This window comes from Schistocerca piceifrons, chromosome 9 (assembly GCF_021461385.2).
Source record: "Schistocerca piceifrons isolate TAMUIC-IGC-003096 chromosome 9, iqSchPice1.1, whole genome shotgun sequence".
In the NCBI taxonomy this organism is placed as follows: Eukaryota; Metazoa; Arthropoda; class Insecta; order Orthoptera; family Acrididae; genus Schistocerca; species Schistocerca piceifrons.
The window spans coordinates 204,654,405-204,667,269 of record NC_060146.1 but is presented as its reverse complement, the minus strand read 5'-3'; the positions used below and the strand labels follow the sequence as shown (position 1 = coordinate 204,667,269).

The 12,865-nt window shown below is 44.9% G+C and overlaps 1 protein-coding gene and 1 non-coding gene across 2 annotated transcripts in view; one reads left to right on the top strand and one right to left on the bottom strand.

The window, feature by feature from the left end:
* The window catches only part of LOC124717377 (protein PALS1-like), a 550,527-nt gene that overhangs the window by 224,342 nt on the left and 313,320 nt on the right, over window positions 1-12,865 (top strand). The gene's annotated exons all lie outside the window — the stretch shown is intronic.
* Trnas-cga lies at window positions 12,293-12,366 on the bottom strand. The gene has a single exon. It is a non-coding gene; the product is annotated as a tRNA-Ser (tRNA).

The window sequence follows — 12,865 nt, the reverse complement described above, 5'->3', positions numbered from 1 at the left end:
TGCGAGAAATGGATAATTTCAAGGAAGTTTATGCTGTAGCCGAAAGTGTGTGTGTAATACGAAACAATTTAGCTTGTGATGAACATATCACTTTAGACTGAAGGAAAAGATCAAATATAAGTGGAGTACTATCAGTCCATTTGTTGGCTATAAAATGAAACAGACTGGAGAATTCAACAGAATTGTTTGTTTGTGTGTGTGTGTGTGTGTGTGTGTGTGTGTGTGCGTGTGTTTGTGTGTGTGTTTGTGTTTGTGGGTGGGTGGGAGGGTTTGTTCGCAGCGTGTAGTAATGTCGATTCTCTCTTTGTTTCAGGTAAGACTCCCCTGCCTGCTCTTACAATGTCGCCAGTTACGGATTGTGGTATGTAATGTGCGGCATAGTTATTTTCATATTACGTCCAAGTTGTGAACAGAGATATATACTTGTTTTAATAAGGAGATATAGTTGAAGGTAACGAAGGATCTAACGAGTATTTTTCTTCATTTCTGGAAGTGATATAGCAAATGTTATTAAGCGTGGCAGCTGTAACTTCGTTATGCTGTATGTAACCATCATCTTCTCCTCTATTGCCTCTTTTACAGATTTGGAACTTTTCTTCTAATGTTAGTGTTAGGCGATGAATTCTTTCTGTGAGGACCGGCATAATTTGGGTTCGTGAACTCCGCCTTTTGCAAAACATAAGCATTCCTTTTTTTTTTACCCAAACATTCTTTGACACCAATGTATGTACAGGATCATTACAATTAAAGTTAAACTTTAAGACCGCTGTAGAAATAACACCACTGGTCAGAATGACGTCAATGAAATCGGAGAGGAGGAAAACCGTGTACTCGGCAGAAGATTAATACCAACTGTCAAATGGTCGTGCACATGACAGGTGTTTTCATTTACGTATTCAATACGTAAATGAAAACACCTGTCATGTGCACGACCCATTGAAGTTGGTATAAACACGCCGGGTACACGGCTTTTCCTCCTCTCGCGTCTTGACGTCATTCTGACCAGTGGTGTTATTTCTACAGCGTTTTGGAAGTTTAATTATGATCATCTTGTATTATACGAAGTTCGTGGTTCCTTCACTATCGTTCGTGAAGAAATGTTAACATGTTGATATTTTTTTATTTAGCTCATTGAAGATACAGCAGATATCTGGTAAAGTAAATATGAGTAACAAAGGTCGATGTGGAAAGAATAGGATGATTTAAGTAATTTTATCTAGTGGCCGAAAGTGTCTGCTATGTTACATCAGAACGGACATTTTATTACGTAGATTTAGGCCGTGCCGAACAAAGCAGTTTTCGCGTGGAGAAATCTATTTGCAATACACCAGCTGGTCGTCACAGAGTATCTCGAATTTATGAAAAGAGCAACGAGTTCGGTAGACTTGCGTCATCTCCTATAACGTCTCGTTAACCGCCTCTCAGTTTGGCTGTCGTGAAAGGTGCTTCACACAGAAGTTGAAGATATGGTGGAACGGAGCAGTCGCAAGGAGAGTCCAAGATATCAGCAAATGAGTTATCTACAGGGCAAATCAGAACACCGACAAATTTTCAGAGGTTTGAAATTTTTTGTACACTGCTGTTATGGTTATGATCACTGGACAAAAGTTTTAGTCACTTGATCTTGAGCAGTTATTAGCAAAAAATGGTTCAAATGGCTTTGAGCACTATGCGACTTAACTGGTGTGGTCATCAGTCCCCTAGAACTTAGAACTACTTAAACCTAACTAACCTAAGGACATCACACACATCCATGACCGAGGCAGGATTCGAACCTGCGACCGTAGCGGTCACGCGGCTCCAGACTGTAGCGCCTAGAACCGCACGGCTACTCCGGCCGGCAGTTATTAGCAGACTGCGACAAAGTTGTGTACCCTTTCAGAAGTTGTTCAGATATACCTTATGAGTATTTCGGTCTAATGGTCCCACGGTATTTCGCGGCTCGTTACAGAGGTAGCGCATTTCGTTTTGACGACAACGGATTGGTCGCGGAGGTTCTGTTTGATGACCAGCTCGGGGAACGGACATAATACCGATGAAACTCCTCCTTCTGGAGTCCAGCTTACGAGATTGCAGTCGACGCTCGCACGGATTGCTGTTGCCAGAATTATCGCAGCCACTGAGGCAGTACTGCAAACCCTTGGAATTGTCGAGCGTGTGAGACAGTGGATGGTGCTTCGCTGTATACCACTGCTGTGATCGTGGTGATCGTAATTTCGAACAATACGTCTAAGGGAAAAGTTCTGCTGCATTTGTTCCATGCTGTACTGTACACTGACTGAACGCACCGTGATAAAAGTGAACGTGTTTCGTCTGAGGGTTGTTGTATTACTCTGTATTGTGCGCTGTACCCTTTGGTTACTGGATGTTGCAGGCTTCTTCACTGGTGTGAAGGTATTTGCACGCGACCGTGCGACCCTTAGACTAAAATACCTCAGAAAGTATCCGTGAACAACCCCAGAAAGCTTGTCAGTGTAGCTGCGGTTAACCCTCCATATTACCGAAGCCGGTTAACAGCTTCAGCTGCACGGTGGCTATTTAACAGCTTCCGGAACCACCGTGGTGACTCGTGTATTGGCCAGACGATTTCCACCGTTCACGACAATGAGTGTAGAGCACCATCTCCACACATGATGACCACAACACGCAGAACGGTGTGTGGCACGAACACGTCTCGGATCATGGCACTCATTCGACTGAAATTAAGACTGGCAGATACAAACACAGGCGAGAGCTAACCCTGACTTGGCCAGCAGAATCATGTCGTGTGGAAACACAATGTTACTCAACACAACATGTTACATGCAATGAAAAACTGCAAAGGGCATGTTTCTACCATTCATTTGATCGTCGTTGAGATACAAGTCGAACAACCGAAGAACCTACGCTGCACATGAAATGTGTCAGAAAATTTAATGTCCTCAGGGATACGCTCAGTAGCGGTTCATCGCTTCTACCAGCTTCCACCACGGTGGCGCTGTTGCCTCAGTTTATGCTATCGACAATTCCTCTCGCAGGTACTTTGGTTACCCTTGGCTTATTAACAGCTGAGTGATACAGTGCACATGGAGATGGAAGTGTGCAATTCGAATTGGCCGTGTATGACGATCCTAGCTGGTTTCTGTAAATAGCTTTAGATTGTTAGACTCCGTAGGTGGGGAATGCTGTATAGTCCCATGCACAGAACAACGAAAGAGAAGCGCAACTCTTTGTGTTATGAAAGAGGGAAACACAGACCGACAGCAGCGCCTCTAGTGGTATGGAGAGTAACTAATAAAGAATAAACATTGCGGATTGCACCCCTCCTAGTTTATGTAGTTTAGGTTTTGTTTCCTGTTTTTCTTTTTTCCTTATCTCAGTTATCTGGGCGTGCTATGTAATTATTTTAGCTAGCATCGTCATAAAATCATTTAAACACAGTTATAGTACATTGCAATACAACAGTGACAAACCTATCACTCAGGAATATTTGTAGTAAATTGGACTACAAATATTCCTGAATAGTATTATACTTTGACATCTTACGAGCTGTGGGGTCAATGGAGAAAAAAAAAATATTATTAAGAGAATAATAGGCAGTTAAAGAGGTTCAATTAAGAAATATTTATCACAGTGTTAATTAATGAAGAATTCTAAAATTTGTTAGAACTAGGTTTCAGGACTGTAATTTCTGAGTAATTGCCCAGGAAACTTGCACTACGGACCGCTACTTTCTTACAAACATTTTCCTGCATCTTATGATTGTAAATGCTTAAAAACAAAACATCAATATTAAGTACCAAAAATAGGGAAGGTGGATAAAAACAGTGAAATGAAAACAAAACTTACTTTTTATTTCTCAAGCAGACGATAAAAATTAGTAGTTCGTTAACACCAGTTCTGGTATTAGCGTCTGTATAACGAACACTTGCCATAGAACCACTAGTAATGATAAGTCTAATTGGCTATTAACAACAGTTTCACTTGATGCACTACTGATATTAGCTATTCCACAAAGAACACCTGCCACATGTTTTGGAAACACACCCCTGTTTAGCCTATGCCAAGTTCTATTCATAAAATATTCTTTGAAAAAATGATCTTCACAAACAAAATAAGTAGCACAATTCACACCAGGTGACAGTTTACAAACACTTTTCCACTTCAGAAGCAACTCTTGAGGTTGTTTTGGAAACCCGTAGAAATGCTTGTTGTTAAGTTTCTCCATTGATACCACGTAATATCCCGAAGGACAGTCGGGACATTTACAGGACTATTTCAACGTCAGTTTGTTGTGTTGAATATTCTGAAAAAACATAAAATTCTTCATTAAATAAAACTACTACTGACATATCAAAGTTATGTAAATAAACAAACTGAAACCACACAGCTTAATTCACGATAAAAGAGAATACATTTCATTTATAGGCTACGAGATTATTTACTGTAAATTAAATGTCTTATCTTAGAATTAATTGGGACATTTTTTCAGCATGAAATCTTTTGAGTTCCACGGTGAACTTTAAGAAATTCAAAGTATAAAATCTGTTTGCAATGAAGATGAGTAGTATGTAAATATGAAACAAATACAAAGACGACTGTAACCGTCGACTTCAGTACAGAGCAAGACGACAGAATATCAACAACCGCCATTAGACAGCTATCATTGGTCAATTTCAGCTTCGTTTAGCCCCTAGCGCCTCTAGTGGTCTGGGAGGAACTACGTGGCTTGTTGCCTCTTCTCCCATAGAGCTTTCACCCCCGTGGTCCCCTCAGACCTCCATCTCGGTCCTCGTGCTTCACGGTCGTTACTGCGCCCTAAAAGTAAACAAAACAATCCTAGCCGGTACAAGTTATGGACCTTAGGCGCTACGAAGGCTTCGTAATCTTTATTCCATGTAATCACTGACCCTAGTGATAACGCTGATAAAATCCACAGCGCAACAGGCATAATTTAACAATGAATGCCTCACACAGTGTTTCAAGTAATGCCTCCCGCCGACGCCACCATCAGCCCCCCCCCCCCCCCCCCCCCCCCCGCACCAGAATTCAAGACACGTAACTCGGGAGATACGACACTTTATACATAGGAATTCCATCCTTCAAAGAATCGTGGATTATGGGTGGGGGAGCACTGACGTCATCCACGATGTGGGTTAGAGCAGGAGCGCTGAAATGAGGAGGATAGATACCTGGTAAACAGCAGGATTATATCGGTAAATCTTGTGAGAACTGTTTCAAACTGTCGCCTAAAAGAAAGCGATACCAGTTTTCGTCAGAGGAGAAAACTTTTACGTAGCTTTTGGCAGAGCTGTTCGAAGGTCGAGATTTCATTCCAGCGGTTTGACTGGTTTCTACGCAGAACTTACCTTAAAAACTCGGCGCATCTCCTCTGCTCCGGCGAGAATTTAATTTTTGAGCTGCGGGAAAGGGGACCGAGGGTGGAGGGAGTGGGTGAGAAGAAAAGGGGAGGGGAGGAGCTGGAACCGGCGGCCGTGGCTGCGCGTTAAAATGCTATTTCTGGAGAGCCCAGTCCCACTCTTGTACCGCCGCCTAATTTTCCTCTCCGTTCTTCCTCTAGTCCCCAGATAGCACGGCGCACTCCTCATGTTTTGTGCAGCAGTTTGGCATTAATCAAACTTCGACAATGTGTACAGGGTCTGTTCAGAAAATTGCGGAACATTCGTAATGTTGCCCTAACGGTGTGTTGGAGCGAAATGCAGTTGGCATCCCTGCACGCGCCTCAGTTTAATGTGTAACTGCCGGAAGTTTCATTGTTGTATGTCTGTTAGTTATTGTTCAGAAGTGTATTGAGTAGAAAGTTGTGTCGCACAGTTCCCGAATTTTCGAGATGGCAGAGTTAGACGAGCAACGCGTCTACATTAAATTTTGCGTGAAACCGAAGAGAACGTTTACAGAGACACAGCAAAGGATGCGGGAAGCTTACGGTGATGAATGGTTAAGCCGTACTCGATCTTACGAGAGGTTCACACGGTTTAAAAACCGCCGGACGAAGTTAAAGATGACCCTCGTTCAGGACGCCCATCGACGTCTACCGAAGACGCTCATGTCAGGAGCGTCAACGAAATTGTGCGTGACAGTCGAAGACTCACCTTACGAAAGATTACAGAAGAATGTAACATTTCAGTTGGATCATGTCATGAAATCCTGATGCAGCGTGTTGGAATGCATCGTGTTGCCGCCAAGGTCGTCCAACGGCTCGTGAGTCAAGACCAGAATGACGTCCGCCTCGCAGTCTGTGAAAAGCTTTTGTATTACGCGAATGAGAACGAGAACTTCCTTAAGAGAACCATAATCGGTGATGAGACGTGGATCCACCGTTACGATGTTGAGGCCAAGGTTCAGTCTTCACAATGACTCGGGAGAGGTTCTCCAAGATCGTCAGGTCAGATCAAATGTCGAAGCCGTACTGATAGTTTTCTTCGACTTTGAAGGAACTGTTAATCGATGTTACTATCGGGACGTATTGGGGGGGCCTTCGAGAAAATGTCGGAGAGAAAAGGCCTGAAATGTGGTGAGACAAATTCACGGCTCTTGGGAGATAAAATTTGCGGACGGCTCTTTGTGCGATTCAGCAAGAGCCGTACCAACACTGCTTCCTGAAGCATACTAAAGAGCCAAAGAAACTGGAACACCTGCCTAACATCGTGGAGGGCTCCCGCAACCACGAGGAGTGCCGCAACCCGACGTGGCATGGACTCGACTAGTGTATGAAGTAGTGCTGGAGGGAACTGACACCGTGAATCCTGCAGAACTGTGCATAAATCCGTACAGTACGAGGGTGTGGAGATCTGTTCTGAACAACACGTGCCAAGGCATCCCAGATGTGCTCAATAAAGTTCGCGCCTGGGACGTTTGGTGGCCAGCGGAAGTTTTTAAAGTTACAACAGTGTTCCTGGAGCCACTCTGTAGCAACTCTAGCCGTGAGGGGTGTCGCATTGTCCGGCTGGAATTGCCCAAGTCCGTCGGAATGCACAATGTACTTGAATGGAAGTAGGCGATCAGACACGATGCTTACGCATGTGTCACTTGCCAGAGTCGTATCTAGACTCTTAGGGGTCCCATACGACTCGAACTGCACACGTTGCACACCATTACAGAGACTCCACCAGCCTGAACAGTTCCTTGATGACATGAAGGGTCCATTGATTCATGAGGTCGTGTCTATACCCGTACGCAACCATCCGCTTGATACAATTTAAACGGCACTCGTCCAACCACGCAAAATGTTTCCAATCATCAACAGTCCAATGTCGGTGTTGATGGGCCCAGGCGAGGCGTAAAGCTTTGTGTCATTCAGTCATCAAGGGTACACGAGTGGGTCTTCGGGCCCATATTGATGATGTTTCGTTGAATGGTTCGCACGTTGACACTTCTTGATGGGCCAGCATTGAAATCTGCAGCAATTTGCGGAAGGGATGCACTTCTGTCACGTTGAGCGATTCTCTTCAGTCGTCGTTGGTGCCGTTCTTGCAGGATCTTTTTCCGGCCGCAGCTATGTCCAAATGTGTGTGAAATCTTATGGGACTTAACTGCTAAGGTCATCAGTCCCTAAGCTTACACACTAGTTAACCTAAATTATCCTAAGGACAAACACACACACCCATGCCCGAGGGAGGACTCGAACCCCCGCCGGTACCAGCCGCACAGTCCATGACTTCAGCGCCTTAGACCCCTCGGCTAATCCCACGCGGCGCAGCTATGTCAGAAATTTGATATTTTACCGGATTCCTGATATTCACGGTACACTCGTGAAATGGTCGTACGGGAAAATGATCACTTCATCGCTACCTCGGAGATACTGTGTCCCATCGTCGAGAATGCATAGTTGTACAAACAATGCTGCACAATGATATGTGACATTTTATGACTATATCGATAGAACAGACAAGCATAATGTAATACCTAAAGTGACGCTGAAGAAATGAATGTTACATTACAATATATTCAAATATTAAACCTATCTGCGTGCATAAAACAGAAATGTTCTACACGTGAGTACCGACACAGGCTACTACGTTATGTGGGCAAACTGATGAATGTGACGAACATAGCGAATAAAGGGAGGTCCGAGGAAGACGTCCATTAGCTTATTAGCTGCCGCGCGCAGTGCACGCGTGGTTTGAGGCGCCATGCCACGGATTGCGCGGCCCCTCCCGCTGGAGGTCGGGCATGGGTGTGTGGGTGTGTGTTGTTCTTAGCATAAGTTAGTTTAAGTAGTGTGTAAGTCTTTTATTATTATTTGTTATAACTTATTATTAGATTTCAGAGCCAGACTAAAAAGAAAGTCTTAGACCCGAGCTGAGCTTTAAAATCCCTGAAAATCGTCATACTTAGTTTCTGCCATTTTCCATTCTGTCCTATATTAGCACATTTAGTATTGCTCATTTTTATCAGTTCTTCTTTACTAGCCCGCCAATCACGAATGCCATTTTTTCTGTTGGTAGAGGACCGAAATGCCGCAGAGCTGCTCTGTCTCCATGTTCTTCTGCATGTGCTATTACTTCCAATTTATAGCCCGCATCATATGAATACCTTTTAGTTTTTTTCCGTTACGAAACTAGCTGCCAACAAAAATGTTGTCCTGTTACCGGTAACGCAAATGACTTCGAACTCAAGTTCACTGGCACCGTAGATGGCAGCGACGCACCACAGGCTAGACAGTGTTCTGGGGTTGCGATGGCAGAGCGGGAGGGAGGCAGTGTTAGCGAGCTTGCGAATACCCATAACTCGCGTTCTTCGCATCGTTGCTCTGCTGCTGCCAATTCAATTCCATGTCGCCAGATAGAGACAGGTTTCCCGCGGCATCGAATATATGGCCGTATGCAAGCCTGGCGGGAATTTTAAATAAAACACTGGACTTTTTGTATGAATTTCGAGTATAATCGCACTCGAATTTTAGAGGCAGTTTTTTGGACAACAGAGTGCGTCTTCTAGTCCGTAAAATAAGGTAGCGCGTACGGTAGAGGAACAGTTCTGAGAAGATTATTTCAGCATGACAATGCACCGTGTCTTAAAACAGTTTCTGTGAGGCAGTGGGAGAGTAACGTTCGTGAAAGCAACTACACTTCCGAGTGCCTCGACACGAAATCCAGTGCAGCAGCTTTATGATGAGTCAGAACTCGTACTTGCCTCCACACACCAGCCTGCAACACCACTATCTTCTCTGGTTCCGGCTCTTGGGCTGCTATCCTTACACAGACATTCAGATACCTAACTGAAAGTGTCCCCCAGCAGAATGGTCGTGAAGGCTAATTGTGGACGCACCCTACATGTCCACCAACAAGTGTACAGGTACCTCTGATCGAATAGTGTACATTTGCATCCACGCTCGCGTCTTTCCTACCCATCTGCACGGGTTCCACTTGCTACATTTCTTGTATCCTGGCCTAACGACAAATTTAGGCTCAGCACACAAAGTCACTGACACACATCGCGTCCCGCGCAAAACGTCGAGTTGTGCTCTCAGCGTCGCCATCTATGTTGACAAGAGTAGGAAGTACTGTAGGAAGTGGTGGGATAGTGTAAATGGAATGCATCATTCGTATAACATGTGCCACTTTTTTAGTAGTTACATGCAACTAGTTTCAGACCTAAGGGATTGACAGTTGTCCGCACATCGTGGTCGTGCGGTAGCGTTCTCGCATCCCATGCCCGGGTTCCCGCGTTCGATTCCCGGCGGGTCAGGGATTTTCTCTGCCTCGTGATGACTGGGTGTTGTGTGATGTCCTTAGGTTAGTTAGGTTTAAGTAGTTCTACGTTCTAGGGGACTGATGACCATAGATGTTAAGTCCCATAGTGCTCAGAGCCATTTGAACCATTTTTTTGATTGACAGTTATTGAACTATATGAAATAAAATCGTCATGATTTCTGAACTGTTTACGTTCAAACTATACGGTTGACCGCGGAGCATGATGGGAATTAGTATGCGCTGTATGGTTTGGTTCAGCGCACTTTCATTTGGATGGGTTCGTCAACAAACAAAATTAGCGCATCTTGGGGTACTGAGATTTCGCGATCGAGAAGTCTCTTCACCCTCAACCGGTAACTCTGTAGTGTGCATTGTCCAGTCACTGAATAATCGGTGCGGTATTCCTTGATGGCATGGTGACTACTCAACGATACGTGAAGGTTTTGGAAGATGATTTCATCCCCATTATCCAAACTGACTTTCATTCCGACAAGATGTGGTTCGTGTAAGACGGAGCTCGACCCTATCGAAGCAAGAGAGTGTTTGATGTCCTGGAGGAGCACTTTGGGTACCGCATTCTGGCTCTGGGGTACCCAGAGGACACTGGCATGGGCCTGGATTGCCGGACACATACTCCGAATCTGGGCACATGCGACTGCTTTTTGTTGGGCTATATTTGAGACAAGGTGTACAGCAATAACCCCAAAACTGGAAACAGCTATTCAGGACGTCATCGACAGCATCGACGTTCCGATTCTTCAGCAGGTCATGCAGAATTTCAGTGTTCGTCTGCGTCACATCATCTCCAATGATGGCAGGCGTCTCGAACACGTCATAACCTAAATACGAATATCTGCAGTGGCGTTTTTTACATTTTGAGAAAAGTGTGGGCACGCCGTTGTTTGTAACTTACTTACTTTTTTTTCATGTAGTTCAATAACTGTCACCCAGTTAGTTTCCATTTCACTTGGTTTTACTGAACTCGCTATGAGATCGGCTTTCTCGTTTTGAAGTTGTACTGAGCTTACGTAATGGATTTTCTCAACTATTATTGTGATTCTGTAACATCACACACACACACACACACACACACACACACACACACACACACACACACACACAGAGAGAGAGAGAGAGAGAGAGAGAGAGAGAGAGAGAGAGAGAAGTAGCAGACGCTCCTGCTACCAGCAAAACAAAAGAAAATACAAACCCATCCCGCAATATCAAAATAAAGGGCTGGCGAGATGGCATTGGGCCTTCACAGCAACGTCAAAATATTCAGTGTTTGTGAACGTATGATGTGCTAAAATCTACCACATATGCGTAGAACGTGAATAGTGATGTCACATACAAAAAAAAGTGAGTAACGAAAATAATTTAATAGTGGTTAGAATAGTAAGTGGAAGTGTTGTTGATAATTCTTCCGGGTTATATGTCCGTGGTCCATGGAATTCTTCTATTCCTAACGTTTCGTCCAATACTACGTTGGACATCTTCCATGGACCACGGCCATATAACCCGGAAGAATGATCAACAACAGTACCATCCGGTTGTGAAAGCCTTCATTGTATGATTAGTTAGTGGAAGAATGAGAACTGTTTGATCCTATGAAAAAAAATTGAAAGAAAGAGCCATATTGTTACAGTGACCGCTGAAGTTGCTTTAAGATAAAGCGAAATGCTTTTGGCCTTACTAAGGCTTCTGTATTAACCTATATAACTTATCAACAAATATTGTATTGAGGAAACTAGAAATCAGTGCCAACCACAGAGGCCTCCAAACCAATGGCGCAGTTCTTCAGTTTAGACACCCTCCTTGCCCAGCCCCCCCTTCTCTCTCCGTCTTTCGCTCTGCCCCTCCCTCCCTCTCTGTCCGCCCCCCCTCCTCCCTCCCTCCCTCCCTCCCTCCTTCCGTGCCCCCTCTCTCACCTCTCCTAGTATACCTCTCCAGCTGTCGACCTTCGCCATTTGGTCTCGCGGCTATAGTACTGGGACCGCAATGCGAGGTAACAGCTTTCCTACCAACGAGCACAGAAGGCTGAGCTCTTTGACCGCGACATACCACAACACAACACAACGGGCAGGGCTGTGCCGCTAATGGAGTTGGCCGCAGATAAAACGCAAAGATCTGCGCGCCAGCTAAAAGCTCGCGTCGAGACAAAGGGGGCCCTACCTAACACCCCCCCCCCCCCTTTCCCTCACCTCCACAAACAAATCGCTGCGTCCACGCAGGGCTCCAAAGAGCTCTGTAGCGTTTTCTGTCCTACTGTGCGGTGTTGGAAATTCACCAAATCTGCCCTGGTGACGCACCCGGTAACGAGAAGAGGCAAATACAAAGGCATTGTACAGGGTGTAAACGATAATCGTGTACAACGTACGACAGTAGTATAGAGAAAGCCGAGAGTAGCAGCCTGATATGGGTTTCATTCCAAAACGAAATGGTTGTGCCTAGCGATTGTATTCATTTCAAGTGGCAAAGGGCACAGCAATCAGTTGCAAATGATCTTTATTGCAGTTCCAGACGTCGTCGAACTTCAGTGCAGTAAAGGTAACTTAAAACATTAAAAACAGATATGAAACTTCCTGGCAGATTAAAACTGTATGCCGGACCGAGACTCGAACTCGGGACCTTTGCCTTTCGTGAGCAAAGCTCTACCAGCTGAGCTACCCAAGCACGACTCACGCCCCGTCCTCACAGCTTTACTTCTGCCAGTATCTCGTCTCCTACCTTCCAAACTTTACAGAAACACTCCTGCGAACCTTGCAGAACTAGCTCTCCTGAAAGAAAGGATATTGCAGAGACATGGCTTAGCCACAGCCACTGGTAGAGCACTTTCCCGCGATCGGCAAAGGTCCCGAGTTCGAGTCTCGGTCCGGCACACAGTTTTAATCTGCCAGGAAGTTTCATATCAGCGCACACTCCGCTGCAGAGTGAGAATCTCATTCATTAAAAACAGTCTTGTACGAACATAGTCCCACCTGGACTATCCATGAGACGTCGAGTTCACACTCAGGAAGCTGAGCTGAATACAATAGATTACGCTGAAGTGCTAAAGAAACCCGTATAGGCATGCTTATTCAGAGACATGCAAACAGGCAGAATACGCTCCTGCGGTGGGCAACGCCTATATAGGACGACAAGTGTCTGGCGCAGTTGTCAGATCGGATACTGCT